This window comes from Electrophorus electricus, chromosome 7 (genome assembly GCF_013358815.1).
Source record: "Electrophorus electricus isolate fEleEle1 chromosome 7, fEleEle1.pri, whole genome shotgun sequence".
Lineage (NCBI taxonomy): Eukaryota > Metazoa > Chordata > Actinopteri > Gymnotiformes > Gymnotidae > Electrophorus > Electrophorus electricus.
In genome coordinates, this window is record NC_049541.1 from 13,374,054 (window position 1) to 13,381,868 (window position 7,815).

A 7,815-nucleotide genomic window follows, 5' to 3' on the forward strand; every position below is an offset into this window, starting at 1 on the left:
CCGGGTGAGCAAGTCACGATTATTCCTGACGTCAAAGCCGCCGCTTATTCACGGCAGACAGGGAATCCTCTGTCTTTCAGTGGTAGTGCATCGTGAACTCTGAGAGCGAGTCAGAGAGGGAGGGATCGGATCCTCCTCTCCCGCAAAGACTCACCTGTCAGATTTTTCTTTTTCTTTTTCTTTTTAATTTTTTTTTACGTCGTTTCATGTTCCAGATTACTTTGTGTAGCCAATATATTGCATTATTGCAACTTAAGTTTAATCTTTTTAGACTGACATCATGTTCTACACGTTATTCGTTATGTATTATATAGAATAGTCACACATTTGGTTCTATATCCTTTTTTTAATACTCTTAGTAATAGGTGATGGGTTATCTCTTATGTCTATAATCTCCCATTTGTCATTTAATGTTCCTTTTTCTCTTACTTTTTTGAATGCAGGGCATGTTTACTAGGCAACATGCATTAATGGATGGATGGATATTGTTATGCCTGTGTCACGATCAGTCCCTCCCAGTTTCCGTGTTCCGTGTTTTCCCTGTCGTGTGTACCTTAATTCCATTCCTTAGTTTCGTTTTCTCCTTCCCTCTTTTGATTTTCAACACCTGTCCCTTGTTTAGTTCATGCTTTTAAACCCTGTCTTGAGCCCTATCTTTTAGGCTGTTCATTGAATGTATGGTTATTCTAATGGTTAGTGCTTTGTACTCCGTAACTGTGGTCTCCTAGTTTGTTATAGCCTGCTTAACCTGTGTGCTTCCGTGCGTTTAGTTACTCGTGTATCCTAGCCCTTGTCTCGTTTGTCATGTATCCCCGTGCTTTCCGTATCGGCTCTTTGACCCTGGATTGCCATAACGACTCTGATTCTGGATTTGCGTTTATTAAATCTCGCGCTTCTCCGCACATGCGTCTGTCTCCTTAGTGCTCACCGTTACAGCCTGGGGTTAAGTTGCATCGCCAAATGCTTTGTATGTGTGTATGTATACATTCTCCACCCCACCCCCCCCGTTTCTGATATGGGCATTGGCCTTATTGCCTTCAAAGTGAGACAGTCAAGGCTATACGTAGACTTGAGTACTGCATAAGACAAGAAAATACAATTTTTGCAAGAAATTAGAATCACCTTCATCCATTTTTGATATAGTTACAGCATCTCTAACTTGCGCCTATTGCTCAAGAAAGCGATGAAACAATAACCTACCAGATGACTCTGGTCAAAGGGCCGTTGAGTTGCATGCTTTTCTTTAGGCTGTTTCATGAAGTTGCATTTCTTAACTGTAACAGTTAAGCTGCAGCACTGTACATTTCTAAAAACATAGAATTTGCTGCACAAACATGGAATTGTAAACCAAACTGAAAAAAGAAGTCTGTGCAGGCTTAAAGTATCATTTTCATTGAGAGTTTATGTAGGTGTCATTAACAAACAGTGTCATTCTCTGCCCACCTAGAGTCTTTCTCCTCACCAGCTTTTTCCAGACCAGACTGTATAGAGAAGCCCTCGTGTTTTCTAGAACTTCGTAAACAATGCCACCTCATGTGCTCTCCTCATATGAACACCTCTTGCCTAGCAGCTATGAGCCAGTGGGGGATAACCCAGTGAGAGAGAGCAGGAGGGGGGATGTTCGCTGAAGGGGAGTGGAAAAGAGGAGTGAGAAAATGAACGAGGAGGTAAATAGTGGTGGGGGGTCAAAGAAAAGTGAGCACAGAACAACGCAGAAGAGGCAGCAGGCATGCTTAAGCAGAGAGCTGGAGAGAGCTGGAGAGAGAGACTTGGACGTTTTGGCGTGTAGGAACAGGCGTTGCAGAGGAAGAAACATGATGCGGGGTGGAGGGGGTTTGGCTTCGACAGAGTATGCGGGTAATCCCAGCTAAGTATTAGCGCTCTGCTGAATATTGTATTGGGGTAAGCCTTGTGAAACAAGCCAGCCCGGGAGCTGGACATTTCTCATTAGATTAGTCTAGAGTAGTCACACTCTCTGCTGCCAGGCTGCCACGTGACCGGACGGATGAAGGGCAGCATGGTAGTGCTTAGCAGGAATTGCTAACCTGCTACTTGCTCTGTCTGGGTAAGGATTACACATATGCTCATAAAATCCACCTTCCCTCACCGATGAAGCTTCTTTTAGGGAATTGGTGACAAATTTGATGCAAATATCCATTTTCAGATGCTGATTGATGACTAGTGAACAAATGGTTGTGAATTTGATAACCACTAATAAAATGCTGTCGTTGTCAATGTGCATGTGAGGAAGACGTTTAGGCACCGAAGCAGCATCTGTAAATTGTGAATGATGCCTAATGCTGTCTGTTAGCTGCACAGGTTATGTTCTTTCACAGTTGCCTGAATGTTGGTCTCTAAAAGGGATAAGCCTTTTATCTGACTTTCTAAACTTATTCCTCTTTGACAAATTCATTTAATTGGCACAGATTGACCTTGTGTTTCAAAAGTACAAATGACTCATTGCATGGTAACAGAATGTACGACCAGGGTAGTACACAAGTTATTACTGCAAGGGTGACAACACCCTCTGTGCATCTTATTCTCTGATTGCAGGTTTGCTGATGTAGCATCTGTCAGGGCTGTTGGATTGCTGGACACAATGGGCATGCGTCTTTGCCCATCTGCTGCAAATCCACCACGCATTCCTGAGATCTACAACTGGGAGCAACCTTTTCCTTCGTGTCTTACATAATCTCACTCACACACACCCACACACACAAATGTATGCAAACTCGTGCACACGCCATGCCTGGCCTGGATAAACTGATGTGAATGTCACATGTGTCTTTTGGTGAGTAATTGCTTGATGACAGGTGCACTGCAGCCACAGTGGGCCAGAATTTGCCTTCAGAAAGCAAAGGCAGAAGCTTAGTAGGCGCATTCTATTAATGCATCTGAATCACTGCACATTCCAATAAATGCAGAAACAGAAAAGCCATATAATCCTTCATTAAACAACATGGCAGAAAATGCATAGGGATGTCCTTAAGTAGGTTAACTTCCTTTTCGTGTATAAGATGTGAATAAGGTATTAAAATCTTTATTGGCAACTGTATATAATCCTCAACTTTAGAGTCATTACCAACTATTCATTGTAATGGTTCTCTGTTATAATGTTTGTTTATCACTAACTGATAGCAGTTATAGGCCATATTTTGATTATGGTTATGAAACAAGTACATGTAATGGAGCTACAGGTTTATATAGTGATTCAAATGTGCACAATGCTTCATGCACTGTGTCGTCAGTGGATCTTGTGGGATAGCTGTATGTTTAAACACGCGCTGAATTTCACAGGGCTACCAGCATGGGTCAAGCTTACCACTGTTGTGTTGCTACATACTTCGGACCTGCATGGGACATGGTTTTGGATGAGCAGGGTCACAGCTGAGAAGTCAGGCATGAGGAGCGTGACGGCGGGCTTGCCTTTCCCTGTAACATGAAGACAGGAAAGAGAAAAGGAAGCGGAGAGGAGGATGGAGAGTTGGCTTGGACATCACCTCTTCTGCAATAGCACTGGGACAAAGCCCAGCTCCCTAGCCAAAAGGTAGGAAAATGCAGAGACCTATTTAAAAGTTCCTTAGCTGGATTAGGTGGGAAAGCATAGGGAGAGGGATTTATATATAAATAATTTCTTATCTCTCTAGCCCAGCTTCAACTAGAATCTAGAATAGGAGAGGTGAGTAAGTGGGCCCTGGCCATCATGAGGTTCTAAGCACCACATATAGGTCCTTTGGTTACACGAACATGACACCATATGCTCTTTACTTCAGTTTTTCTTTATTAGCACCACCCGCGGCTACATGACTGAGGTGAACCAGTTGGTACAGTTAGGCACACAAATGCAAACACAGAATAAAAGTGCTTTTCTTTGAGCGCGCGGCGCCGTAATTAGCCCAAACAGATGTGAAAATATAATTAAGAGGCATAGCAGTTGTCCTGATGAACTGCCCTGGTGAGACAGCCCAGGCTTTGTTCTTCGCCTTTAATTGGTGGGACTATTTCCGTGTAGGTTGGTGTCAGGTTTGGCGTTGAGTGGTAAACTCAACTTTGTGTAATGTCTGATGCAAGCCAGTGTGAGTGCATGCGCATGTACGTACATGGTTGTTTGTGTGTACGTTTATTGGTCTGTTGCTTGTAACTATGTAAGCCTGTTTGAACATGTGTATTTTCTTCACTGTGTATGCTTGTACTACAAGTGAAAGTGTGCGCTCATGTCTGTGCATGTGTGTGTGTGTGTACGCGCATGCGCGCTTTTGATGAGGAGCTCAGGGAAAAAGCCTGATGCTGAGCTCTCTAGTGTTTCAGGTCTTGTTGCCAGCAGCAGAGAGAAACTGTAACCATAACAACAGGTAACCACTAACAACGGGCATTCAGTGCTGTAAGCGCTCTAGTGAGCACCTCTAATTGCAGTGGAAGAATTCAATGGCTGGAATTAGCAGTCTGGCCCTGATGATATCCCCACCGCTGTGTTTCAAGAGTCGGGAAACAATGCCAGCTTTTTCCACTCCAAAACCCATACAGCCATATCGCTGCAAAACCCCTGCCTGCTCAGACATTATCACTCCAAAGTTGGTAGACTGTCTAGGAATCTGAAAGGGTTCGAAGAATCTCTATGGTGAGGTCAGATGTCTTGCAAAACACAGGTTTAATTGTTAACTATAGCTTTTGGTTTTAACTATTTTGATGTAGTTATATGAATATGAATTGTGTGGGTAGCTGTAAGAATTAGTTTAATCAAATATGACATTTGAAGTTTTATTCCATTATATTAAAACCATTTGAAGATATTCACTTTATATTCTTTAGGAATAATTCAAACTCTTCTTATTGCCTTTAAGCTGTGCACATTGTGCAGTTTTACTAAGTATATGGGCACAGTTTCTGTATTCATAAAAATATATCATGCACTGTAACCCAATTGTTACAATATCTACTAGTTAGGTGAATATGAAACCATAATATTTGAATAATTTGCAGCTTCTCTACTCTGGTGCCGCAGGGCTGTGGGGCTGCTTCACGTGAGAACTGGTTGCTTGCAGCTAAAAAGAAATGTCTTGCAATCAAGATTAAACATTAAAGATTTTACCCAGATATTGTTTTTGTTTGCATTAAAACCAGTGCTTTATCTTTTGTATTCATTCTGAAAGTCTTACTAAGACTAACAGATTTCTGACCACTGCATTTTTTTGGATTGTAGTAAGTAATCTAATCAGTCCATAAACCCCCACGAGAAGCCAAGATTTGACATATTCAACATCTGTATACCCAAATCAATGGTAATATGCATATTTCATTGCAGCATGTAGGACAACTCTCTGTCACAAAAAGAAAATGTTTTGAATCTTTTAATCCAATGTTAGCAGGGAGCGAGAGTAGAGGGAGAGAGCCTTAAAGCATCAGAAGGGAGCAGAAACCGGAAGACTAACATTGGTAAGATGTCCTGCCTGTGTGAGAATAAGCACGATTGGAAAGGGGATGTGCGAGAATAATGGTGGATGGAGAGGGGATGTGTGAGAATAAGTGTGGATGGAGAGGGGATGTGTGAGAATAATTGCGGATGGAGAGGGGATGTGTGAGAATAAGGGCGGATGGAGAGGGGATGTGTGAGAATAAGTGCGGGAGGAGAGGGGATGTGTGAGAATAAGGGTGGATGGAGAGGGAATGTGTGAGAATAAGTGCGGAAGGAGGGGATGTGTGAGAATAAGGGTGGATGGAGAGGGAATGTGTGAGAATAAGTGCGGGAGGAGAGGGGATGTGTGAGAATAAGTGCGGATGGATAAGGGATGTGTGAGAATAAGTGCAGATGGAGAGGGGATGTGTGAGAATAAGTGCGGATGGAGAGGGGATGTGAGAATAAGTGCAGATGGAGAGGGGATGTGTGAGAATAAGTGCAGATGGAGAGGGAATGTGTGAGAATAAGTGCGGGAGGAGAGGGGATGTGTGAGAATAAGTGCAGGAGGAGAGGGGATGTGTGAGAATAAGTGCAGATGGAGAGGGGATGTGTGAGAATAAGTGCGGGAGGAGAGGGGATGTGTGAGAATAAGTGCGGATGGAGAGGGGATGTGTGAGAATAAGTGCGGATGGAGAGGGGATGTGTGAGAATAAGTGCGGGAGGAGAGGGGATGTGTGAGAATAAGTGCAGATGGAGAGGGGATGTGTGAGAATAAGTGCAGATGGAGAGGGGATGTGTGAGAATAAGTGCAGATGGAGAGGGGATGTGGACTTGCCACGTCATGCCTGCTGCTCTTTTACAAAGACATTTGCTGAGCTGGAAACTCCAGTAACAAAAGAGAGAGAAAGAGAGATGGACACATGCCACTTACTGAAAGGTCTTTTCTTTTTCATTCACTGTACATATATTCAGAATGAGATATGAATTGCTGGCTATGATGTCTAAATGTTACAGACATTCGCCTACTCCAGAAAAGTGGGGCTTTTTGAACAAATTGCCAAGAATGTATGTATTTACATCCCACCCTCAGTACAAACAATGTAAGGTTTTTGCAACTAGTTTCCTGGTACAAGCCTTAATATTTAGTGCACATTAAATAAAAATACGAAAACTAGCAGTTTTTTCCTGAACAATTTGGTGTAATGTCAGTTTTTGTCCAGCTGATACTCTACTTAATTGTCTCTGTAATCAGCATCTGTATTCCTGAATGTATTCCCAGTTACTGTGAAAGCAGTGTAAAGGACTGCAATGTGAACCGGTTGAAGGGAGAACAAATTAGACTCCAGAGCAAACAAATTGATTAGAGATTCAACCCTGCCTATTAAGCAAGTTCCAAGGAACGATCAGATTCACTTGCAAATGGATATGCAACAAGAGATCCAAAATATATTAAGTCATTGGGTAATTAGTCCTTTCTATAGAAGCTGGGAAGCTCCTGTAGTGCTTGTTAGGAATAAGAACAGGGCCCCTCAACTGCTGTGTGATCTACAGGAAGTTGAAAGAGGTTACTGTAAAAGATGCTTATTTGCTGCCAAGGGTAGAAAATGCCCTTGATTCCTTTACTGAAGGCAAATGGTTTTCCACTTTAGATTTAACAAGTGGATACTGGCAAAAGGAGACCAGTGCCACAGACAGAGAGAGGTCTGCTTTTGTAACAAGAACAGGTTTATTTGAGTTCAGTGTTCTTCCTTTTGGACTTTCTTATCTCCCAAATACTTTCCAGCGCATACAGACTTGATTTTGGCAAAACTACAATGGACTCCATGTTTCATTTAGCTTAACAACATGAACTTCCTAGTGCTTTCACATTCAAACCAATTTCAATATTTCAATATTTGACCTCAAATTTATGTTTTCATTCTCTTAAATCAAACAAAAAAACCCTCTTTTGTTTGGATAGTCCTGTCGTTGTGCTAGTTTACTTTTGAGTAAATTGCCAGACCTTTCTGGATTACTAAAAGTAATGGCAGCAGACACGCTACTGTTCTCTTCTGAGGGTTAGTTTAACCTATTCATTATAATCATGATTATCATCTGTATTGATTATCATCTGTATCTGTATTGTACAGTCATGTTTCCCCTACTGTTTCTGAAATGGTCTTTAAAAAGACTTTGTATTTGATTTTTCCTCTACGTAAAGATCATACTTCCAGTTTGCTTGCAGGCGGATCCTCTGCAGTCCTCCTTCCAACAGCACTCAGGCCTTTCCCTGGCTCTCTCTTCCCACAGTTGCTCATCCAAATGGGTCCTGTTTCATCATCTCACGGGACCATGGTATAATAAACCACTGATGACATGCCATGACCCTCCGGCAATGCTGTCCTGGGTTGTACAGGACTGCAGGGTCAGAGCTACAGGAA